The 27,434-nt window shown below is 37.1% G+C and overlaps 1 long non-coding RNA gene across 4 annotated transcripts in view; it reads left to right on the forward strand.

Moving 5' to 3' along the window:
- The window catches only part of LOC141379836 (uncharacterized), a 152,905-nt gene that overhangs the window by 41,761 nt on the left and 83,710 nt on the right, over positions 1–27,434 (forward strand). For 2 of the 4 annotated variants that reach the window (XR_012396690.1, XR_012396688.1), the window contains 2 exons: positions 24,631–24,717; positions 24,805–24,952. The exons of 1 other annotated variant lie outside the window; for it this stretch is intronic. This is a non-coding gene — a long non-coding RNA (uncharacterized lncRNA). Of the gene's footprint in view, positions 1–14,236; positions 17,169–24,630; positions 24,718–24,804; positions 24,953–27,434 lie in introns of those variants that run through there. One more of the 4 variants, XR_012396689.1, reaches the window with a different exon arrangement.

Genomic DNA, 27,434 nt, shown 5'->3' on the forward strand with positions numbered 1-27,434 from the left:
GTAGTACAGTACTATTTACTTTACAATCTGAATCAACGATTAAGCTTGTAACAGTGTAGGCCTAATTGAACGTTAATAACTTGGTTATCAAGAAGTCAACAATGTTTTTAATAAACAAGTTGGATATATAAGGTATGCAATATGTGGAAAACAATTTACAATTATTACTAGTAATTATTTCTGTGTTCAATTTTCAGCTAACCTGCAATTTTGCTAAAACTATGCAAAAGTCTCAAAATATCACTTAGTCTGCATTATTAGGATGCATTGAATGCTACTGTATGAAATAAGTCTTAGCAAGCTAAAGGACCAGCAATTTTATTCAAACAATGTTTTAATTTGTTATAATTTGACATACTGGAATTTCATGAGTGATTAGCACTTTTGAATCACAGCAAGAAGGTCGCCGGTTTGAGTCCCAGCTGGCCTAGTTGTCATTTCTTTGTGGAGTTTGCATGTTCTCCCCATGTTGGCGTAGGTTTCCTCTGGGTGCTCCGGTTTTCCCTACAGTCCAAAGACATGCATGTTAGATTAATTGGATTAACTAAATTAAAAGTGTGTGTGTGAATGAGAGTGTATAGGTATTTTTCGGTACTGGGTTGCGGCTGGAAGTGCATCCAATGTGTAAACATATGCTGGAATATACGAGCGGTTCATTCCACTGTGGTGATCCCTAAAAAACAAGGGACTAAGCTGAAGGAAAATGAATGGATGAATGGAATTTCATTTAAAAATGCACACACAGTCAAAATAAAAACCTGGTGATGCTTGTAGTTTCACAGCTGGAAATACAAAGACTGTTTTCTTGTCTTCTGTTTCTTAAGCATTGGAAAGCATGTGTGTTTTCAGATGATTTTTTTGTGAAAGTCCACCAGGCCAAAAGAGCCCACAGTCGAAGACGTTCACACACACACACACACACACACACACACACACACACACACACACACACACACACACACACACACACACACACACACACACACACACCAAACACTACAATGCACTATAATCACAGAGCTGTGCTGTGTGTGTGTGCTGTGAGCGCAGCGTGAAGCCACTCTGACACCCCGTCGATCAGCCTGCCGTAAAGCTGCACCTCCAGCGAACGCTCCGCAAATACAGCAGCAATTCATTTCCTTGACAAGACTGGATTCTTCAGACCTGACAAAGCTATTTACCTAGCTCGCCCCAGTGCTAGCCCATGCTAGCGCTAATGTTTTCCCTTCTGCCGAGGATCAATATCTTTGGAAGTGTACAAACAGCAGTCCCTCGGTGGAAGAGATCCTGATGTGAGCGACTAACAGACCGGCGAAGACCAAAAACCAACAGCAGAGAAATCAAATCAACAGCACATGCTAATGGGCCCCAGACTGAATCAACATTAGAGAGCTGTCAAAAACACTCCGCTCCGAGCGCTAATCAAGGCCAAATTAGACAGAATCAACACCGGCCAAGATCACACAGACTATATCAACAAGTTGTGCGAATCCACAAATATATGGAGATACTGAGGCAAAAAAAAAAAAATGGCTCTGCGATTTGAGCGTGACTGAATCAACAGGAGTTTTACTTCATTATCTGATTTGATGAAGATACTTTAAAAAAACGTTGCACCTAAAGTAGAAAAAATAGGTTTGATTTCATGGTGTGAAATGGTAGTGGCAATAATCTATACAGGTTAATATCCTCATCATTATCATATCAATAATAATAATAAAATTATTGCTTATTTTACTCACCTCAGGCCATCAAAGATGTTGGTGACATTTTTTTCTCCATTTCAAATAATTTATTCATTCATTCATTCGTTCGTTTGTTCATTCATTCATTTTCTTTTCGTTTAGTCCCTTTATTCATCAGGGGTCACCACAGAGGATAGAACCAGCTTCATTTCAACACTGAAAAGAATATTTTGGTCCCACTTTATATTAGGTGGCCTTGCATCAAGACCTAAATGCACATACAGTAAATGTACATAATATGGGTAGGATTTAGGGACAGGTTTGGTGGTATGTATGTAGGTTTAATGGTTGGTTAAGGTGTAAGCCAGGGGTGTCCAAACTCAGTCCTGGAGGGCCGGTGTCCTGCAAAGTTTAGTTCCAACTCTAGTCAGACACACCTGGGCGGGCTAGCTAATCAAGCTCTTACTAGGCTTTCTAGAAACATCCTTGCAGGTGTGTTGAGGCAAGTTGGAGCTAAAAGCTGCAGGACACCGGCCCTCCAGGACCGAGTTTGGACACCCCTGGTGTAAGCGATGGTAAACAATGTAATTACAATTGTAATTACACACATTAATTACTCAGGTAATTTCATGCAGGTCTTTAATAAATTATAAGTACAATGGAAAAACATGTATTTATATAATTAGTACATTGTAACAAGGGATTTATTTCAGTGTACATATTGGCAAAAGTGGTGCAGTATAGTGCTGTCGCCTCACAGCAAGAAGGTCGCTGGGTTGCTGCTTCGAACCTCGGCTCAGTTGGTGTATCTGTGTGGAGTTTGCATGTTCTCCCTGCATTTGTGTGGGTTTCCTCAGGGTGCTCCGGTTTCCCCCCACAATCCAAAGACATGCGGTACAGGTGAATTGGGTAGGCTAAATTGTCCGTAGTGTATGAGTGTATGTGTGGATGTTTCCCAGATATGGGTTGCGGCTGGAAGGGCATCCACTGTGTAAAAACGTGCTGGATAAGTTGGCGGTTCATTCCTCTGTGGTGACCCCGGATTAATAAAGAGACTAAGCTGACAAGAAAATTAATGAATATTAGCAACCCCATATCAAGTGGGACCTATATTTTCAGCTGAAATTGTGGTACTTGTTAATTCATAAATTGCAAGTTTAAAAATTCTAAACTTTGGAAAAGTCAAATTTCTGACTTTGAAAGTCCAAAAATCCTATACAGGTAAAACTAAGTTTATACACATTTCCTAATGATCAGTGATGGAAACAACTATAGTTATGAGAATAACTGCTGCTATAAATAAAGGGTGATACTTTTCTCAGTTATGAGTAATCAAATTAATTACTGTTTCCCCATTACAACTCCTTTGCCATTTCTGACAATAAGCTGCATGTTACTATAATTGAGAACACTGAAGCAGTTTCTTAGAGAGCAGCTTCTCTCTCAGCCATTGGACCTCTCTTTCTCTGGGGTGGGTTTGTGTGTGTTCAGGGCTGGGGCATGACACATAACCAACCAGTGATGATGATTGGTGTGTCTGTGAACATGCTGTAACTGAGAACCTGATGATTGGCTTAGATTATGGCTTAGAGTGCATTTCCATCGTTTGCCAAACAGAGGCACAGTATTGTGGGTGTTTACATAACCAGGAGGCAGAACAATGGCAGTTCCAACAAGTTTAAGGGTAGCTTTTGCAAACTGGAAATATAAGCACTACTTTTCTCTCATTGAGGTGAAAGGCAAGAATGTTTATGTATCGTGCAACTTAGCCAAGGAAAAAAGAGTCTCTCTGAGTTGGTGACAAGTAATTCTAGTCACCTCAATGAAGCCACTCATGTCGTCACATGTGACCACAAAATTAGTGGCTAAGTCAAGTGTGAGTTGTGGTCTGAGCAATAAATAAAGTTCTAAACCATCTATTGTGCAACTGTAGTTATGATAATATTTATAATGCTATGTTGAATCTAATGGCTGTCTCCCACATTGTCCCACAATAACATTAAAATAGTGTAGATTGGTGTACAATGTTTTAGATTTATTTTATAGTCATTTGACATTACATTTTTTTAAGTATAGCAATAGTTACTTTTTAATGAGTTACTTTTATAACTATGTTACTCAGTTACTATTTGTGAGAAGGAACTAGTAACTATAAGTACTCTTTTAAAGGAACATGCCAAACACTGCTGCTGATGATACACTGAAGACTTGATCAGTAAATAATGTTCAGTTGCTCACACGGACTGATCGTTTGTTTTTATAAAGCCTTAATGTTTTATAATATTGTGTGAAAGGGATAGTTCACCAAAAATGTAAATTGCAAATTTTTTTACTCACTCAGGCCATGCAAAATGAATAGCTAGTGCATAAATTTCCACTTTGAGAGTAAAAAAAATAAAACATATGCAGGCAAAACAAAATTAATGTGTTTGGTTTTACATGCAAAATACAGAAGTCAGAATTATTAGCCCCCCTTTTATTATTATTATTTTATTATTATTATTTTTTTATATTTCCCAAATTATGTTCAACGGAGTAAGGAAATGTTCAAAGTATGTTTAATAATATTTCTTCTGGAGAAAGTCTCGTTTGTTTTATGTTGGCTAGAATAAAGGCAGTTTTTATTTTATTTATTTATTTTTTTTTTCATTTAGTTTTTTATTGCAGTTTCCATATTCACATACAGATAGGGTTTTCCACAATGTATTTACAAAACAATCAAACAACGGATTCCCACTTGTAGAAATAAATGAATTTATAAAACACAAAAAAATTCCATTAATAAAAATGGAAGTTACATTATTGATATAAGGACATTATAAAAAACAAGAAAATCAATACACTCATAATTGTTTTGTTTATCATCAAAAAGAAACAGATAAAATTAATTTGTTGCTTTTCAGTTACAATTCAATTGTGTACTTTTTTTGTCATATTGTGCCACCCAGTCAACCTTTTCTTTTTGAACACCATTTTAGGGACAATATTATTATTCCCTTTAGGCGATATAATTTTTCGAATATCGAAATACTGGCTAGTGCAGCTAGCTGGATAGTCCAGCATGCCATCTTCTGTTTAAAATGCATGATGCCAAATATGCGAATGATTGAATCATTTCCAAATTGCAGCATTATCTTGTCGGACACCATAATACAGAAAGGATATGGTTGTTATCTGTTCTTATATATCATGTCATGTTGTGACTCCAAGAATCTCAGCTATCTGAGAACATTTCGATGAACAAACATTCTCCCTGTAATGAAATTAGAAATGTTAATGGTATAATAAAACTAAAACACAAACACTATGAAAGGATTTACTTGTAGTTCATGGAATGTTGTATGATTGCCTAATGTTCAGAACGCGCGATGAACATTCAATAGTAACTTCCATTATGTGTACAGAATAACGAATGGAATGTTAATGGAAAGATGTATCCAAATCTAAACTTTCAGAAAACCTTTTAAACATTGTGCTTTTTTATCTGAAAGAAAAACATACTTTTGTTAGCTTATGTTGACACAACAAATGGAATAGCCTCGGATGCTTTACATTAAAAAACAAAAAACAAAAAAAAAAAAACACTGTAGTTTGTGTGATTTGCGCATTACTTGTTAAATGACATTTTAAAAGCGAATAACAAATATTATGGGGGGTGGGGGTGGGGGATTGCATGTATGTGCAAGCATTTGCGAATATGATGGAATGCATATTTGAAATTCATTAGCATATACATCCAAAATGTGACAGGTACACGGAAATGTTTCTGTATATGCATATATATGCCTGTGTCGTGTGCATGTGTGAATATATATATATGCATGAACAAAGCAAGGTGAGCTGTTCGAGCGCATGTGTGTGTGTGTGTGTGTGTTAGGGTGAGTGTGTGTAATCGCCTGCTCTGCTGTGATAATGCTGAAGCCTGTTATCAGCTCCATCTCTGCCTGAGGACTCAGCGGAGGGAGACACACACACACACACACACACACACACACACACACATGCGCGCACACACACTGCTCTGCATATCTCTAGCTTACACAGCCCTCTCTCAGTGCGCGGGGACCTGGGGGGCCAAGACAACCGCTGTTCACTATAAACCTCTGACACTCATTCAGAGTCTGTCAGTTTCAGTATTGTGCTTCTTCTAGAAAACACCTGCTTCAATCAGCACACCGAACATTATCAAACCGGCCTTTACTAACATTTATTAGTCATTCAGCATGATCTGAATGTATTGAAAGGGCCCCTTTGACCACAAGCTGTGTTAATGTCAGAGAACATCTTCTTGTTAATTAGATGTCCATTCATAAATTAACAAAATTATTACTAAAAATCTGTAATTGCTTTTATGTATGTTTTGTTTCTTCAAACCTTTTTTATGATATATTCTCTTTCCTAAAATGATGTGAATAGGGTCAAGGTCTGAAGCATAAAAGTGGGCTGTACTACTTGAGCACTTTAAGTGTCCCGAAGTCTTTTAAATACAATAGCTTTGTGCTAGAACTCAAATTTAAGCTGTTATTTAGTGAAATGTTTTTCCTCATTCCTCATTCAAATGATAAATGGTGCCTTTTGAGATTCAGAACTGTTTTACAGACATTTAAAAATATATATTTTATTAAAAAAAGAACAACATCATGTAATTTTTTGTTCACTTTAGTCAATTGTACTCTAACTAAAACATCTAATTGAAAACAAAAATGAACAGTGTTTTGGCTGGCAAGAAATTGACCTCAACGTAAATTTTAATTAAACATTTACTGACATTTTCAAGTGTATCTGTCTGCGTACTGCAAGACGAGGGCATAAGATGAAGGGGCATAACTTGTAGTAAGTTACAGGTGTAATTTACAGTTATCAAGATCCCATTAAACCATGCAAGATGTCACAACGAGATGTTGTTGGCAAGATGGTGGAAACACTTACCAGAGAACATTTTCACCAAAAGTTTTCATGAGATTTCTCCAAAATGATACACAACAAATTCATTTAATATATTATTATATTCATTCATATAGCAACTCCACCATGCAATTCGCTGACTTCTTCATCCGACAGTTAGTCTACTCTTAGTCACCCCTTTGGTTGCAAATAACAGTACAATGACAAAGTAAAGTGCGTGAAAGCCACCGCAACTCATGGCTGTAAGTAATAACTGTGATGGTTGGGTTTAGGGTTGGAGAAGGTGTAGACGTTAATAACTGTGATGGTTGGGGTAGTTGTAGACATTAATAACTGTGATGGTTGGGTTTAGGGTTAGAAAAGGTGTAGACGTTAATAACTGATGGTTGGGTTTAGGGTTGGGGTAGGTGTAGACGTTAATAACTGATGGCTGGGGAAGGTGTAGACTTTAATAATTGCGATCGTTGGGTTTAAGGTTATGGTAGGTGTAGACGTTATTAACTGTGAAGATTGGGTTTAGGGTTGGAGAAGGTGTAGACATTAATAATTGCCATGGTTGGGTTTAAGGTTGGAGTAGATATAGATGTTAATAACTGTGATGCTTGGGTTTAAGGATGGGGTAGTTGTAGACATTAAAAACTGTGATGGTTGGGTTTAAGGTTGGGGTAGTTGTAGATATTAATAACTATGATGGTTTGGTTTAGGGTTGTGGTAGGTGTAGACATAAATAACTGTGATGGTTGGGTTTTGGGTTGGGGTTGGGGTAGGTGTAGACAATAATAATGATGGTTGGGATTAGGGTTGGAGAAGGTGTAGATATTAATAACTGTGATGGTTGGGTTTAGGGTTGGGGTAGGTGTAGACGTTAAAAACACTGATGGTTGGGTTAAGGGTTGGAGAGGGTGTAAACATTAATAACTGATGGTTGGTTTTTGGGTTGGAGAAGGTGTAGACATTAATAATTGTGATGGTTGGGTTTAAGGTTGGGATTGTTGTAGACATTAATAACTATGATGGTTGGGGGTGAAGTTAGAATGATTCAAAGGGCCCAAGGCGTTTAGGGGCCCACCAACACCCAACAACGCCCACCACATTCTGAACACTTTTCTCCTGGAAAACATCTCTACTTGAAAACACACATTTGTTTAGCTTGTGTTTACTATTCTGATGATGAAATGTAAAGAGTAATGACAGAATTTTAGCTAAACAGTTTCAACCATAACAAATCCATCGTGTAGACCAGTGGTACCTAATCTTTTTATCACCGCGGATCAGTCGATGGTAGACAGTTTTAACGTGGACTGAGGGGCGGGTGATGGGGTGCAGGTCTTAGGTTGCTAGGTGACCATTGACTGTTTTCTCAAAGAATGACAAGCTGACAAAACATTGCTGCAGCTCTGATACAAGTTTTATTTATGGAGAAAATTACAAAGCACTGCAGTGTGGGTGTTCTGTGTTTGTCTGAGATAATTAGTCTACTGAAATGTGTATATTGCATACAAGCTGATCAATCGGTCAGTTCCACGTGACTTGAGGTGCGCTCGTGGCATTCATTCAACTGGGTGTGTCTGGAAGGGGCGAGCGCATCACGCTGCTTGCGCACGTGCAAACTCTAGAAAGGACTTAATGTGTGAACAACCCCTAAAGGCCACCATCATTTACGATCTCCAGCAGTTAATCTTTTTGCACAGACATGGTGGAATGGGTTGCAGATATATTCCTTGGCAGTCTGCAGGTCCTGCACTGGGCCTTTTTCCCTTAGCAAAGAAACTTTCCAAAGATGTCTGTTACGAACCGGTACTGGTCCGCGGCCTGGTGATTGAGGACCACTGGTGTAGATGTCTTTCACTCTGCGTTTTACAGATAGAACAATCATCTCTGATCAAATATGCCTGGAATCCACATCTAAAAGCAGGTAGATTTGACTGCTGTTAAGAGCATCACTAGCATGGGGGTCCAATCTCTTCATTCCACTAATCACCCGACGAGCACTCAACCCCCCCATTTGGCTAAATTATTCGTTTTTTCAAATGCAAAGCGCTCGGAGAAAGTGAGATGATTTCTCCTCAGTTGCTTAGGAGGCCAAAAAAACGTGGGGAGGAAAAGAAAGCCACCCGCAAATAATAAAAAAAGAAGACGAAGGGATACGTGAAAGAAATGACTTTCTCCTTCGTACGGCGGAGGTCTTTGAAGTCGACCGCCATGGAGGGGAGGGAAGCAAGGGAAGATCGTGTTAACGAGATGGCCTCTAAACATGAATTAAATGGTGGGAGAAAAGAAACACGATCAAACCTCTCCTACTTAGGCTGCTTACAAACCCCTTTCAGTGCCCGCGAGGTGTTTCAAAGCCCGGATTCCTGGCCGGCGCTTCTTAAAGGAGCCCGGTGTTGAAGAGGGCGAGTTTTAGGGAGGGCGGGTGATAGACTATAGACATACATCATAGGCCTTGAATGGGGAGGTCAGGGACTTACACGTTGACACCAGGTCAGAAGTGCTAAAGGATTACAAGCGCACTAAGCCCTCCGGATCCCTTGTTTTCACTGCTTCTCTCTGTTTGTTGTTTTGTTGTGCCGCAGACGTGGGGAAGAAAGGAGAGAGTGGACCTACGGACGGGAATTAGTGTAAAAGCCTGCAGAGGAGAATGGCATCTCATTCACACCTCTTGTTGGCTGTTTTCGAGGCCCCCCAAAACAGCCCTCCCATCCCTTGTTGCTGTGAAAGCACGTTAGGTTGGCTTTGTGCAGACAAAAGGAGACTCCCCTCCCTGCTCTCCGGACCCCGCAGGAGCAACAAGAGGATTTGGCACGGCACGCTAAACCCTGAGCCGCTCTCACTTTGATTGGCTTCGGTAGGAGAGCTCCCTCTCCCTTTGTTGATTAATCAAGAGATTTTCCAACTCTCTTTCTCTTTCTCAAACTCTATTTCTCTCAAGCTTCCCCCCCCCAGCCCGATCCACTCGCTGCCTCGCTTTTTCTTTGCTTCCAACAGCTTTGAAGGTATTTGGTCTCTATGACATCATGTTTGAGGGAAGTTATGTTTCTTTGTGCATGATAAGAATTATTATTGAGCATTCTATAACCTGCGACGGCTTGAATCATTTTGGATTGGTGCCACATGTGCTGTTTATTAAGGTAGATTAAGGGTGTATCCACTCTTGTAGTTTGGCTGGCTTGGCTCTTTCGGTCTACACCAAATAAGAAAACACTACACTCTGTCCTGGGACATTGTCTTTAATTTTTAATTACTATTGTTTTTTAATTGATAGGACAGAGTATAGACAGGAAAGCATGGGGAACAGAGAAGGGGGGAAAGATTGGGATAGGAAATCGAACTTGAGTCGATGTGAACACCGAAGTGCCATGCGTTAACATGCTTAAGGTCTATGCACACTGAAGTCAGACATTTTCATTTTCATTTTTCATTCAGACATTTTTTTTTGTATTTATATGCGAAACATTTGTCACATCAACAAACCTTGCACACTGAATTACTCCATTATGAAAAAATGTAAAACATTTCAGAGTCAATTCAAACAGTGATGCTGTTCTCCTCTCTTCTTCAAAGAAGATAAAGAAAGAGGTATAGGCTACATATTGTGTTCATCCAATACTGCATAGAGAGGAAGAAGAGTTCAGCTCTTATTATCAAAGAGCTGCGGTGGATTATCCTGAAATGCAAAGTTTATTTCAGTAAATCAGCTGAATTTTGAGACATTGCTTGTGATACTTCATACATTTATGTATATAAACATAACCTGAACAGAGACTGGCAGTACCTACAGACATTATAATAGATGGCGGCTTTATTGACGTGTCGATGCAACGGACTGAAAGCGGATCATTCTTTCCATTGTAATGTCAACAGGCAGCATGTCAAATGTAAAGACACAGGCACACCACTAAACAGCAGCAGGGCAGAGGTGCGCCAGTCACTAAATCCAGTCCCGGGTTCTCAACTGTATGCCAGTTTCAGTTTTTATTTTATGTACTGTGTATGCTGGATAAGCTGGTGGTTCATTCTGCTGTGGCGTCCTCTGATAAATAAAGGGACTAAGCTGAAGGAAAATGAATGACTGAGTTACACTGATCATGTTAAACTCATTTGCAAGATCACATGTTCTTGCTTCAGTTTAAGATTTTGGATCATCTACAATCATGCTGGAGAACATGATTATTCACTTTTAAAGCTTTAAAAGGCATTTTTATATTCAAATGCATTTATTAGTTCAATGTTTAACAAATTGCTAATCTGTTAACATCATTTGAAATGCAAAACAGAATGATTTCACTAATGTTTTCACTTTTAGACCCTACTATATTTCAGCCCGTATTTTCATGGTGCATTAAATCATAATCACTTGTACTGAGACAGATACCAATAGAATCATATCTGTTTATCATTATTAAGTGCGTCATATATGCGTAAATAATTATAAACATTATTAGCTTAGATAAAATCTATAACATTGTGCCGGAAGCGGTCTTAAATGATCCAGAAAATAATAAAACAACAAGCAAAAATCAGAGAAGAAACCATGTCAACTTTTTATAAGTGTATTAAACATCTCAGCATGATCTCCAGGATTACTTTCCAGAACATTCACTACTAAAGAACAACATCAAAACTCTTTGTTTGGTGCTTTAAAAAAAAAAATGATGCTGAGGATAGTCGGGAGAAGGAAAACACGATCAGAAAATGTTTTAAGCCAAAATCAAAGGCTCCGGTTGAGAATACAAATACCCTGTATAACCGTTATTCCACATCACTGACCATGCGTTTCTAGTGAAATTTGAGTCGAAATCATCTAAGCTGAAGCACACTGTAAATAATCATATATTACATCGCAATGGACATTCATTTTTGGACTCTTTTCTGATGCTTTTTGGCCATGTGGGTGTTCGCAATGAGTGAATCAGCGAGAGAAAGTGAGAGATTGAGCGAGAGAGATAAACAGAAAAAAGGGGGGTGGCTTTCAACAATAAATCAAGTTCCAGACTAATCTATTTAGCATGCTTTCACCATTATCCTGTCAGTGAAACAGCTAATTAATTAACTGATTCTACAATGAAGAGCTTTTGAATGAGCCCATTTAGGTAATTACTACCAAGAGCTGTTTGGGCGCGTCATTTACTGCAGTCACACAAGCACGCTGGCAGCTGCAATAAACTCCCTATCCTGTACAATTAGAAAAAATTAAAGATAATATAGGTTATTGGTGTGTAGGTGTGCCATTGCATGTGTTTGTGTTTGTGCATTGCGATTTAGACAGCGAGACTGACACAGACTGGGAGGGACTGGGAGAACTTTACAACCAGAAGATCTAATAATAGCACTGTGTCCAATTAAAACAGGTCTTAATGATATATATAAATTTGATATTTCAGATTTTTGTCCTTATTAAAAACACTTTACACTGTACAAACTCTGTCATTGCTTTTGTCCTCTGCACAATGAAACACTACAGCTGTATTAGTTTTGTTGTGCTAATAACTGGTATTTAGAAAAAGAAATTTCAGAAATAGCAAGTTTAGCTGTTATTTATACTAATTTATTAAAAACATGAAATTATGAATAAATTCTACAAATAAATACTATAAAACAAATAAATTTACTATTGTCCACGTTTAATACACGTTTAATGCTATGACTTGGTAGTGATATCATTTGACAGAGGAGAAGCTGACAGTGATCAAGGATGTGTTCTATTATTGAATTGCATGATTTTAAGTTTGTTTTGTATGATTTTTTTGAGGACGATAAGCTTAAGTCAGGCCCTGCCATGTTTTTTCATAAGTGAAAATGTACATTTCCGGTAGAATGTCCTCTTGGCTTTTTCATTCTACTCGTAGAAAAAAAACAGTACACTCATTCCTGGTATATTTAGCTTATGCATTGTCATTTTTATGACATACAGTTGAAGTCAGAATTATTAGCCCCCTACAAATTTTTTTCTTCTTTTTAAAATATTTTCCAAATGATGTTTAACAGAGCAAGGAAATTTTCACAATAAGTCTGATAATATTATTTCTTCTGGAGAAAGTCTTATTTGTTTTATTTCGGTTAGAATAAAAGCAGTTTTTAATTTTTTAAACATAATTTTAGGGACAAAATTATTAGCCGCTTTAAGCTATATTTTTTCTCGATAATCTACAGAATAAACCACTGTTATACAGTAACTTGCCTAATTACCCTTACCTGCCTAGGTAACCTAATTAACCCAGTTAAGCCTTTAAATGTAATTTTAAGCTGTATAGAAGTGTCTTGAAAAATGTCTAGTAAAATATTATTCACAGTCATTATGGCAAAGATAAAATAAATCAGTTATTAGAGATGAGTTATTAAAACTATTATGTTTAGAAATGTGTTGAAAAAATCTGCTCTCCGTTAAACAGAAATTGGGGAAAAAATAAACAAGCGGTCTAAAAATTCAGGGGGGCTAATAATTCTGACTTCAACTGTATATTTTGTGATAGAACTTGTTAAACCCCCAAAACAATGCTGCACAGAACTGAACACTATCATTGGACATTGGACCGAAGTCACTTACAGAAAAACAGGTTACACAGACATATCGTGGGTTGGTTCTCTCCACACCACCACCAGTGTGCAGCATCCACTTGGATGAAGTGACAGCAGCCACTGGACAACGATGCCAGTGGGCTCACCACAACCAGCTATTGGTGGGAGATGATTGGGAGGCCATGATGGATAGGAGCCAATGGAGGAAATTTTGCCAAGACACCAGGGTTCACCCCTACACTTTACAAGAAGTGGCATAGGATTTTAAATGTCCACAGCAAGTCAGGACCTCGGTTTAACGTCTCATCTGAAAGACGGCGCCCACCGACAGTATAGCGTTCCCTTCACTTTCCTGGGGCATTAGGACTCACATAGACCACAGGTTAAGCGCCCCCTGCTGGCCTCTCTGACGCCACTTCCAACAGCAACCTAGTTTTCCCATGTTGTCTCTCATGCAGGTTCTGACCATATACATATATAAACAGTGTATATACCATAATCGACTGATTTATAAAAACTGTATACCATAATCTACCAATTAGATATATTTGAAATACACAAACACACATATGTTTATATTTATTGTAATACTTTAAATGACATATAATTAGTTGTCTTTTATGTCATTTGTAATATTTATCTTTGATCAGATGGCTTTGGATATTTTAGTTTAAATTAAACTATTGGAAATACAGAAATATTTCCCTAACAGGTTATACATTTTTAATATTAATCATCATAAGTTTTAGAATAAAATTAAAAAATAATAATAATAATAATAAGAACTTATTTAATATTATTTTTAACATTATCTACAGTTATTTTGAAGGTGACTTTAAATTTATTTTAGTAAACAACAAGATTTTAGTTTTCCTTTTCAGTAAAGCCCCTATGCTAAATAGTTATCATATACATATACAAATAATATAGAATAAAATAAAAATATCCATTATGTCTTAAACACACACACGCACACACAAATTAAATTCTGTAGCATAATTTAAAATTATGTTGTGCAAATAAGCCCAAATCCTTCAAATCTCTCAACTTTTGGGACACAAAAGATGCTATTCACAGCAAACACAAATAGACGGTTTCAGTACCAGGCCTTTGGTTCTCTACAATAGACAGGACAGGATCAAGACCAGATGCAGGAGGGGGAAGATCAGCGCCGATGAGCTCAGAGTGTGGGAAAGCACATCAGCCAACATCAGTATAAAGAGAACAACATGCTGGACAAAAAGAGATATTTGCACCTGGCCTGTGTCTGTGGTCAGAGGTTCATCACCTTTGGGTTGAAAGAAAAGGGATAACAAACTCTCCTCATCAGATCAGCACCACTTCATCAGTTCATCATAATAAAAGCTCAATGAGAGGCCGTCCCTTTTTCTGTGGCCTTCTTTCAGGACGCCGGCCTGCTTCTTGTGTCTGGGACTTCTGTTTGCTTGAGCTCTGGAAGTCAGGCTGAAAGGGGACACGCACTTTAAATAAGAATGAAAACACTCCGAGGGATGTATATTAAAATACACCTAGAAAAAAAAAGGTTTTTGAATCTTGTTCAAACTACTTATTTAAAATGATCTTAAACAACACAATTCTGGAGATTTTTTTGAGAAACTTTATTTTTTATTCTCAATTCACTTAAATATGTTACGTTAACTCAATTAATTTGTGTTGGTTTTACAGTGCATTATATAAGTATTGAACATGTCATTTTTTTTCCTGGGAATGATATTTCTAAAGGAGCTGTTGACATGGAATTGAACCAGATTTGGGTAAAAACGCAAACAATACAAGCATACAAATAAAACAAAACAAAAAATCTAAAAAAATTAGCTATATGTAATGGCACAAATAGAAAGTACTGAACTACTGAAATGTATATATTACTTTGCATAAAAAAGCTTTTTTGGGTGAAGGCAGCTTAAAAATGACTCTCATATGGAGAATGAAGTCACGTGAATTGCTCAGGTGTGAGTTTTTCACAGGCTTCAACAGAGTGTAAAAATCTTGATGGTTCTGTGGGCAGGGGTGGATTTAACCAATAAGCGAGGTAAGTATACCAAGGAAGTCTGTATACCAATAAATACCTTGAAGTTTCTAAAAAAAAAAATTATATAATGTATTTTCCTATTATATTTTGTAAAATAAGGGTCTAACATACACAAATTTACCTTTATTATCTGTGCAATTGTCCTCCCACCCCCAATCATGGATCAGTCCAGCAGTCAAATCAGATGAAATTGTAGTTTTAAAAACCGAATAGTTTATTCATTGTTTTTATTTGTGAACTAATTTTAAGCAAACAAATCTTTGAAAATGTAGAGATTGCATTAAGAGAAAAATATAGAAGGATAAGATATAGAAAATATAGAAAACCCAGCTTAATGAATAGAAATACGAAGAGCGCTTATTACTGTAAGACTTCTGGGTCCCATGGCTCGAATTGGTTAAGGCCCCCAAATCACTAAATCCGGCCCTGTCTGTAAGTCTCGTCTGTCAAATCTGATCTTTATTTTGTATTTTCTATTGGTCAGGTGATTGGCTGGGCCATTCTACAGCTTAATTTTCTTTCTCTGAAAGCATTTGAGAGTTTCCTTGGCTGTGTTTTAGATCATTGTCTTGTAGAAGTGTCCACCCTTGGTTCATCTTCATCATCCTGCTAATGTGGATGTTGGACTGAACAGCTAATATCCATTTACACTGAAGGGCAGAGGATTGCTGAATAACTAGTGATTTCAGCTGCTGTCTGGGCCTACACTTCCCTTTCTTCATGTGTTCAATACTTTTTCCTCTGTGTAATTTAATTTTATTACCCATAACTTAATTTGTAAGCTGATCACTTTTGTTTTCTTTGAATATATGGATTTCTTTATAGTGAAAATTTCACCTTTAGAAATATGTTTTCTGAGAAAACTGGTGACATATTTAATATGTATTTTCCCCACTATAATTGTAATTTGAATATGTATTCACAGATTGCATTCATACATAAGGTATGTGAACATGCACTTTTAAAATGTGTTAAATGTTAAGTATGTTTAGTACATTTATATGCCAACATACCTGATGTAGATTACAAAAAATACAACTACTATCTTAACTTCTTTTGAAAAAAATCATCCAAACTGTCACTCACATGAGATGGGAGCAATTAGCAAATGACAACAATCCAATCAATTTCTCATTTATTTTATTCAAAAAGCAATTACACTCATATATATTACATAAGAGAAGACAATGTGATTACAATTTCATGCCATTTATTTTACAGTTGGTTATGCACATACATACGTTCAGTATTATAATTACAATAATTGGGTAATAACTTGGTAATAACCCTGAACCTACAGTTAATGTCTGGTTTAGTGATATGCATAGGTTAAATGGATGGTTAATAGCAGCGGTGGACAATAACAAAGTAATTTTAATCTAAACTATATCCACTATAAAGCAGTATATTATACATTTTACTCTACTACATTACATAAACCTGCTCTAAGACGAAATAATAATGTCATATTCAAAAACTAGCTATTTAATTTCAGTTACCCAGTAAACTTGGCTTGCAAATATGACTGAATAATTCATTTGTGAAATGGACTGATCTGACAGCGTATGTTCTGGTTGAAAAGTCAAGAATTTATTTATTCAAAACATGATCTTATATGTTTGAGTCCCTAGTAAACATTCTCTGATTCATATGATCCATTCAGATTGATTCTTAAGGAAACGACTCTTTGAATCAAATGATGCATCAGAGTCTCCTGCTAACAATTCCATGATCTAAATAACCCAGTCAGAGTAAGTGTTCAGTTAACAACTTACCAATTCAGACAATCTGGTCAGAGACAGTCTACAGTTAACAAAATAATGATTCAAATCATCTAGTTAGAGTAAATTTCAAGTGATCTATTTCAAGTGATCCATCAGTGTCAGTCTCAATAATGATTCACTGATTCAAATGATTCAGTCAGAGCGAGTCTCCAGTTAATGATTCACGGATTAAAATGATCCAATCAATAGGCACTACACTATTTAACAACTCACTCGATTTATAAGCTGACTCGATATAAGCAAAAAAAAAAAAAAAAAACAGGAGATGCTTTGAGCTTGAGCAGCTGCAACCGATAATAAAATTGCTAATGCTGAATTTTAGAATTCATTACTGTAAATAAAAATTCCATATCGATCATGACTCATAATAAACCAGTTGCAAAAGAGGAAGTTGTTTAACACCCACGGTATGATTTTCCTGAATCTGTAAGTCTATTTGTAGTCTATTTTTATTTCATATCATTTTTGTAATTATTTGATGATTCTTTTAATCTTCTTGTTCACGTAAAGCACTTTGAATTACCATTGTTTATGAAATGTGCTATTTTAATATGCCTTGCCTAATGAAATTTAATTTAAAATCTATGCATATCATTCATTCATTCATTTTCCTTCGGCTTAGTCCTTTACTTATCAGAATGCCCTTCTAGCCACAACCCATTACTGGGAAACACCCATACACTTGCACTCATACACTACAACCAATTTAGTTTAACTCATATTGCATGTAGGAGAAACCAGAGCCCCTGGAAGAATCCTACGACAACATGCAAACTCTATACAGAAATGGACTCGAAGCAGCAACCTTGCTGTGAGGCAATAAATCCACTGTGGCATTCAACAAGGTACTTGTTGAAAATATTCCTCAGAGATTTTGCTCCATGTTGACATGATAGCATCACGCAGTTGCTGCAGATTTGTCGGCTGCACATGCATGATGCGAATCTCCCGATCCATCACATCCCAAAGGTGCTCTACTGGATTGTGATCTGGTGACTGTTGAGGCCATTTGAGTAAAGTGAACTCATTGTCATGTTCAAGAAACCAGTCTGAGATGATTCACTCTTTTTGACATGGTGCTTTGTCCTGCTGGAAGTAGCCATCAGAAGATGGGTACACTGTGGTAATAAAAGAATGGACATGGTCAGCAACAATACTAAGGTAGGCTGTGGCGTTGACACAATGCTCTATTGGTACTAATGAGCCCAAAGTGTGCCAAGAAAATATCTCCTACACCATTACACCACCACCACCAGCCTGAATCATTGATACAAGGCAGGATGGATCCATGCGTTTATGTTGTTGACGTCAAATTTTGACCCTACCATCCCAATGTCACAGCAGAAATTGAGACTCATCAGATCAGGCAACATTTTTCCAACCTTCTGTTGTCCAATTTGGGTGAGCCTGTACGAATTGTAGGCTCAGTTACCTGTTCTTAGCTGTCAGGAGTGGCACCCGGTGTGGTCTTCTGCTGCTGTAGCCCATCTGCCTCAAGGTTGGACATGTTGTGCATTCAGAGATGCTCTTCTGCATACCTCGGTTGTAACCAGTGGTTATTTGAGTTACTGTTGCCTTTCTAACAGCTCAAACCAGACTTTGTGCCCACAGAATTGCCACTCAATGGATATTTTCTCTGTTTCGGACCATTCTCTGTAAAACCTAGAGATGGTTGTGTGTAAAAATCCCAGTAGATCAGCACTTTCGGAAATACTCAGACCAGCCCGTCTGGAACCAACAACCATGCCATGTTCAAAGTCACTTAAATCACCTTTCTTTCCCATTCTGCTGCTCAGTTTCTGATGAGCAGTCTTGATCATGCCTAAAAGCATTGAGTTGCTGCCATGTGATTTGATGATTTGTGCTAATGAGCAGTTTGGTGTGGCTCATTTAACATACTAAGCTGTATAGTATATTTTGTTATTTTCACTTTTGAATTATGGTTAATTATCAGTAGATATCAGTGTACAACAAGCTGATCACATAGTACAAAGTGGTTCCCAAAATGTAGCATTTAAATAGACTTATTATGTTTCAAGATGCTCAAAAGTGTTCATACTTCTTCATAGGCCGTGTCTCATCTTTACAAACGAGCCAGTTTTATGAACAGATACGTGATGACCCTGGATGTGCATGTAGGAGCAGATGATGTGTATGTGCGGAGGTGTTGGAGAATAAAGCTGGTCTGAATGGAAAAAAACCAAGGAAAGGCCATCCTGAGTCTATGAATGCCAGTTTTCAGTGACTGCGCGTTCACCTCCCGCTTTGTCTCTCCGTTTCACAATGCAGGCGGCGCTCAATACCTCTTCACCCGAAGCTTCTTCAAGAACACTAGCCCTGCCTCTCATGAATGAACCTCTGTCAGGCCTTTTCTCCCAGCCTTCATTCGTTAACACTGCGAGACATTGCAGATTTGGACAGAGTAAGCATCACGCGAAACCATATTTCACAGTTTATGCTTCCAGACGCCACCTGTCACTTCAGCATATATAGGCCAGCATCAGCACATGCACGTAGAAACACACAATCACACACACACATACACACACACACACTTGCGCGCACACACTTCTCTTCATACTACACACATGCACTGTACTTATTGCACCTTGTGAAGGACACAAGGGGCCATTAATTACTGGAATGGGCAGTTTTAAATCTGGCAGAAGGACGCAGTGTTGTTCCTGCAGAATGGAACGTAATTAAGGGGAAAGGCCACACGTCAGCGCCGAGCAGCCCGCGGACAATGCTGATGGGGATTTATTACTTCAGCTCCGAGAAAGAGAGAGAGAGAGAGTGTGTAAGAAACTGTGCTGGAGCAGCAGCCAGAGTCTTACACGCACGCACACACACACATTGGTTTTGGTAGGTTATGAGGACTCTCAATAGCCTTAATGTATTTTATATTCTATCCCATTACCTCAACCCTACCCCTAAACCCAGCTCTCGGAGGAAACAATCTGCATTTTTGCATTTTCTAAATACTTCATTCTTTGATTTATGAGTTTTTTTCTCATGGAGACCAAAACAAATTCCCAGAAAGGTCAGAAATTACTGCCATTGCTCTTCTTTTGGAGGTGTTTGGTCCCCACAATATGATGAACACAGGCATCGTACACACACACATGCTGGTTTTGGTGGTATTTAAGGACTCTATATAGATGTAATGTGTATTATACTATAAAAAATGCTTATTAAATTGCCTTACCTCACCCCTAGTCCTTAAACCTAACCCTAACAGGAAATCAATGGCAAATTTCAAATGTCAAATATCCACTAATCATTCATTTATTTTTCCTTCAGCTTAGTCCCTTATTTATCAGGGGTCACCACAGCGGAATGAACCACCAACTATTCTAGTGTATGTTTTACACAGTGGATGCCCTTCCAGCAGCAACCCAATACTGGCATACACTCTCACATTCACACACACACTCATACACTAGTTAGACTGTAGGGGAAACCTGAGCACCCGGACGAAACCATGTGAACACAGGGTGAACATGCAAACTCCACATAGAAAAGCCAACTGGTGCAGCCAGGACTCAAACCAGAAACCTTCTTACTGTAAGCCGACAGTGCTGACCACTGACTCACCATGCCACAAACTTGTTAATTATTATGTTTAAGTGTTTTGAATAGTGAGGACACTGGGCATGCCCTCATAAACCACCTCAACATTTTAATACCAAAGTCCTAGCCATGTCATTAATATAAATTTATGTCCTCGTAAACCACCAAAACTAGTACACACACACACACCTGGCTTAGATTTAACCTAGTTGCGCATGCGCATGTTACAAACAGACTCCCTTGCAAAAACACACACCTTCACTCCCTCTTTAAGAGTAGCAAATATGGAAGGTCGAATATTTCCCTGAGATTTGCTTCGGCTAATTGTGTGTGTATATTTGACCCTGGATAAACAACATTAACCTTCAGAGTTGTGCGTGCTCTTGGATTTTAACACGTTTCTTGTGGCTTGACACTTTAAATATCGATTATTAAACACTTGTGAACGGAGCTAAATGCAAGAAGGCGCTAATCCAACTGGAAATATACATTGCTGCATACATTATTTGAATAAAAAAAAAGGTAGGATAGTTGCAACTGGGGTTGGAAATTTTTTTAAAGGAACACATTTATAGCATAATATTTTTAGGGGGAAGAGTCAAAACTGTATTACACTTCTATAGTTTCAAGTCTGAATAAAGTGCATTTTACAGATAGTACCACCCAGCGAGACACAGAAAACACTGAATGAGTTGGAACAAGTTAATATGTTTATAACCCAATATATGATGTCAAACCTGAGAAATATACTGTGCCAATATTTGATTTGATTTGAGTGCTCTAGAGGAAAAAGTTTAGTAGTGAATACTGGTTTTAGTTTCTCCCTGTTGATTATAATATGCTGCAAATGGCTTTAAAAGTATTGAAATATATCGAAGATGTAATATAGGCCACTTTACTGACTATTTAATTTTTATTTGACATGTTTTCTGAAGCTTTACAAATTCAGTAACTGTAAATTGTTATCGTGTGGAGCTAAACAAAGTTTTAAAGTTCCTCTTTCAAATATTAAATTAAATGTTAGGAGATTAAAGGTTTTAATTGTCACATTCAATTAATTATAATTAAAGTAATTAATTCAAATGCACTTAAAATCTATTTATTTCTGGTGGTAAAGTTCATTTGCAAAGTTTTGCTGTTTCATTCATGATTTAGTAAATTAATTAAAAATATGTATATAATCAAACTTAATAGTACATTGTAAAAAATGATCAATTAGTCCTAACAGCATGTTTTTTAAGTCATTGTAACTTTTTAAACTAAGTTAATCATGTTCAAACTTAATTTTACACAAGTTACACAAGCTGTTTTGAGTCAGTTTAACATAAGTTTAATTAACTCATAAGATTAATTTAATTCAGCTTTAAAAATAAATAAATAAATAAATAAGACAACCAGATTTTTTTACAGTGTGGATAAAATAATAAGAAAAAAGCTTTATTGTTAATTTACTATACATAATAAAATAGGGGCAGCCTGGTGGCTCAGTGGATAGCACCTTCGCTTCACATCAAGAAGGTTGCTGGTTTAGGTCCTGGCTGGGTCAGATGGCATTTCTGTGTGGAGTTTGCATGTTCTCCCTGTGTTCACATGGGTTTTCTCTGGGTACTCCGGTTTCCCATATACAGTCCAAAGACATGCGCTGTAGGTGAATTGAATAAGCTAAATTGGCCATAGTGTATGAGTGTGTGCATGAATGAGTGTGAATGGATGTTTCCCAGTACTGGGTTGCAGCAGGAAGGGTATCCGTTGTGTAAAACATATGCTGGATAAGTTGGTGGTGCATTCCGCTGTGGCAACCCCTGATAAATAAATGGACACTGAAGGAAAATGAATGAATAAAAATACAATAATATTAATACTTTAGTGTCACTGAGATACACAATTTGAGAATGAATTAGCTTTTATTTTGATATCTTTAAAGTTTTGATAATTTAATAAATATGTTTTTATGTGTATATTGTTTTTATTTGTATTATTTATTTGCAAAACTAGAGTACAGTTATAAAACAATATATATATATATATATATATATATATATATATATATATATATATATATATATATATATATATATATATATATATATAATTTTTCTGGCTAAATGTTGTTTTCTTAAAGCTAACACAAACTCATTTCTGTTCCTTTGTCTTTTCACTTGTTGAGTTAAGTTCAACTGTATAAAAGTTGTAAAGATTTCCTTTAAATTGTCAAGACCACAGACAGCTCATAACATGTTCTGATTTGTTTTATACACCTCTAATCTAATTATCCCAACAAACCACTTTCATTAGCAACATCATGTTGCCCAAAAGAAACCAGGTCACCCTTCATGTTCCACTCAAGCGCAGAAGAAACCACTGAAGGAACGTGCAAACCACAAAACATACATTAACACCCCACTGTTCCTCCCCATGACTGAAAGTAAGAAGCTATAAATTGATAAAAGAGAGCGAAAATACACTTTCTAATTTCCTTCCCTCCGTGTTGAAAGCCTGATGACTGAAATTACACCTGGGCTCCACCTGAGCTGGGTTTTTTTTTCCCTTTTTGGCTATTGAACAAGCTAAGCAATCATCTATATCAGTACGCAAAAAGAACTCGGGGTAACAGAAGGCTCACGGATTGAGAAAGCTCTTTTACGGCTGTCATAATCTCACAGGCACAAGCCGAATTGTTCGTCTTCACAGAAGCAGAACACCTGAGTCTTTCCAAAGAGCCTGTACAGTGTGGAAAAGGGCCAGGTGTCCCGAACACAACACATTTAACAGGAGTGATGATTGTGTGGCGCAGCTTTGAAAGCGGGCGAACTGATGAATTCCACGTTTCTCTCCACCCTGAATGCGGACTTTTATTGACGAGCGTCTCTGCCAATATACGGCTGTAAAATGAAGTCTGGTTCTGGCTCTGAATGGCTTCACCCTTCTCCGGTCTGCGTTCCGCCTCCTTCATCTCGCGTTCTGCTATCGGCCCATAAAACACTCCCTCCTCCCTCCGCGCCGCTCGCTCGCTCGTGAGATTTGCCTAACAATGGGTGGCTCTGCCCAAGGTCAGATAAGAAGCCACAGTCCAAGAAGCCACAGTCACTGTTTCTTTCATCCGTCTTTTTTCCCCCTCTCTCTCTCCCCTCACGATTTCAAATTATCTCTGCAGCACATAATAATAATTACTGAGGACGGCGGAGAGGAGATAAGGGAGAAGCGGCGGACGGGAGAGAAGAGGGGAGGGCGAACGCGCGGAGAGAGAGAGAAGGAGTGTGAAAAAATAGGGCTGCCAGAGAAAGAGAGAGGTTGAAGAATTATTATTGCTAGATGGAATTGGTAGGGTGGGAGGGAGAGGAGACGCTCGGAGAGAACAACAGCACTAATGTGCCTGTAATGAGCAGATCTCTATTTTTCTTCATATGAAAGAGTGTTTTTTATGTATCGACGCCTGTAGAGGCTCACAATTCTATTATAACATCCGTATAATGCTATTCTGGTGGTTAAGCGACATGAGGCTTTTTGATTTTCAAGGTTGCGTGGAGTTTTGATTGTTGTAAGTCCTCAAAGTTTCCAGGTAACAGATTTGAGGTGGTAGGAGAGGTTACAAATTTTTAGACTTCTTGAATGACGCTGACTTTGCCATGTAAATGGATGCAAAAGATGTCGCCATGTAAACGGATGCAAATTAAAGATAACTTTTCAAATAAATCTAATGCTTCTTGAATTTATATGGGTCCAGACAGTATTACAGTTGCAAAAAACCCTGAACGGTTCAATGAAATCAATGACTTAACATAGGGAGTGATAAATCATTTTAAAAAGATGAGGTCTCGAAAGGCTTTAAATGAACAACATTCAGTTTCTAAAGTTGAATTGTAAATTCCAAACTATATTTCTACTCTGTAAAATTATTTCTTAGTTAACAGTTGTCTGCAGCTTGTGACTCATTGATATTTTTATTTACACTTTCAAAATGTAATATTGTACTATGACCTCTGCTCTTACAACTTACAACCTAAACTCTATAATGTAACAAAGTGACTTACACTGACATTTATTGTTGTTTAAAACAGTATACATAGAACTCGTACAGCCTCTTCACCCTTGTGTATTACTCTGCCCACAGAGTGACAGCAGATCAATAGACTCACTATACAGTTTGACAAATATTGCTGCTGTTGGACAACACAATGGACTTTTGCGGATTTTTTTGGTGAAAATGTTGTTTTTTTATTGCAACTATGCAGTTCATTTATGAAGACAGTGGCTGTTTTACATATTTATAATTTCTGAAATTTAGCGCGTCGGCATCCATCAGCCTGTCATTGAGCAGAGCAAAGACGGTTGACATTCTGCCACAAGATGTTGACAGAGACCGCCTAATAAGCCCCTAGAGGATAAATAATATGTAATTTCTAACTGCAGCTGATTAAATCATTATAAAACAGGTAAGTGGATCTATATGTTTTATATGTTGTAGTGCTGTATTTATACCACACTCTCAGAAAAAAAGGTACACAAGTTGTCTCTGAGGGTGGTACCCTTTCAAAAGGCACACATTTGTTCGAAAAAAAAAAGGGGTCCATATTGGTACCTCAAAAGTATACATTAGTCTCTTAAAATTTTAAGAGGAACATTTTTTCACATTTTAGGTGCTAATATGTACCATTTGGAATGGTACCACCCCAGTGACAGCTCGGGTACCTTTATTTCTGAGGCCGTACTCACACTAGGTACAGTTGCCTCGAACCGGGCCAAAGCACGCTTGTCCCCCCTCCCGTCTCCCCCGACGGCCCGCGCTCACACCATATCGGGCCTCGGCACGCTTACGTCATCGCTGCTGCGCTGTTCAGAAGCGCTCTCTATGGCAAGCCTTTTTAGCATTTAAATCTTTGTTCTGACTCCATAAATATATTTAGAGATATCTCTAATTATATTTTGACTAGTCATAATTATAATTCGACTAGTCAGAATAACAATTAGAGATATCTGCAATTACAATTGTACTAGTACGAAATCAGATTGGAGATATCTGCAAATATATTATGACTAATCATATTCCTCCATTGAGTTTCATTGAAAAATATTTGCAGATATCTCTAAATGAGTTTTGACTAGTCACAATTGTAATTAGAGATATCTCTGAGTTTTTACTAGTCATAATACATTTGGAGATATCTTTAATTCATCATATTTAGAGATATTTACAAATATATTTGAAATCTCTAATTAATTTACTAAAAGTCGAATTACAGTTGTAGATATCTTGAATTGGATTTTTGACAAGTCAAAACTCAGTTAGAGATATCTGCAAATATTTTTCAATGGAAGTCAATGGAGGAATATGACTAGTCATAATGTATTTGCAGATATCTCCAATCTGATTTCGTACTAGTACAATTGTAATTGCAGATATCTCTAATTGTTGCATGATACTCATACTCATGCAACAATGGCATTTTGTGTGGGCCTCAAAGTGCATGCTTTTGGAAATAGTGTTATCTTATCCGAGCAAACTGCAAAACTAATATATTTGAAAACAAGTTCAGCTAAGCGCTTATATAACATCTGACTCAAGCTGTGTGTGACCTCCTAATTGAACTCATTTTCACCAATTAGAACAATATGCAAATTACTGAGTACATAAAAATATTACAAATATTTTTCTTAGTCTTATTTTTTAGGAGTAAAACAATAAAACTATTACCACTTTTATCAACTATTAATATCTTAATAGTTGAAGTGCAAACTGAGACTGACACATTTTTTTTTTCTTCAACCACTAAGAAATGGTTACCTCCCAGCATATGATTTGACCAAATTCACACATTTTACTTTCACTTTTTGAATTTGATATCTAAAAAAAAAAAAAAAAAATGTAAGAGACTGGCAATACTGCGTGCACATTGAGTCAAAAATGTCAGGTGTTGTGTATTCTATGGACACAGCATTGTAATGTAAACACACTGATAGCATCTTCAAAGCTAATTTCACCATCACAGTCAGTCTAGCTGATATTGCAAGACAGCTTTTCACCCTGACAAGACATGCAGTTGAAGTCAGCATTTTTAACCCTCCTGAATTATTAGCCCCCTATAGATCTTTCCCCAATTTCTGAATAAAAAAATTTTTTTTTTTCAACACATTTCTAAACATAATAGTTTTATTAACTCATTTCTAATAACTGATTTATTTTATACATGTCATGAAGACAGTAAATAACAGATATTTCTCAAGACACTGGTATTCAATTTAAAGTGAAATTTAAAGGATTAACTTGGTTAATTAAGCAACATTTAGGCAAATCATTGTATATCAATGTTGTTCTGCAGACAATAGAAATGTCCCGATCAGGTTTTTTTTTGTCCTGGAGTCCAAGTCCAAGTCATTTGATTTTGAGTATCCACCGATACCAAAACCCGATTCGATATTTCTATAACACATACAAATATAATATAGAAAGGCAAAGAAACATATCCTGGATGTTCCTTATTTCTTATTTAATTCAATTTATTTTAACATTCAACAGCTTTGTTAACAAACAGAGCACATCTGTGAGGCCGCTTAATCAATCAAGTAATAAATAACATCAATTCTTCACTTTTGGACTTTAGTGCAAGAGTAAAAATAAAACAAATCTAATATAAAAACAAATAGCACCTCAACTTAACAACTTTACATATCTCACAGTTTACTATGGCAATGTTTTCGTCATCAACTTTATAATACCACCAGACCACAGACATACTTGCGCTTTATGTTTCAAGCTGCTTCTGTGTTCTTCTTTGCCGCCATTTAACCAATAAAGTTTGCAACAAAGTGATGTTATGCCGTACGTGTTGCTGTTTCTGTGTGAAGTCACGAAAGAGGTCCAACTCTGTGCCACCGCATAACTATAGATGTGTTAAAAAAATAATGAGAATATATATA

Source organism: Danio rerio, chromosome 21 (assembly GCF_049306965.1).
Source record: "Danio rerio strain Tuebingen ecotype United States chromosome 21, GRCz12tu, whole genome shotgun sequence".
NCBI classification, from domain to species: Eukaryota; Metazoa; Chordata; class Actinopteri; order Cypriniformes; family Danionidae; genus Danio; species Danio rerio.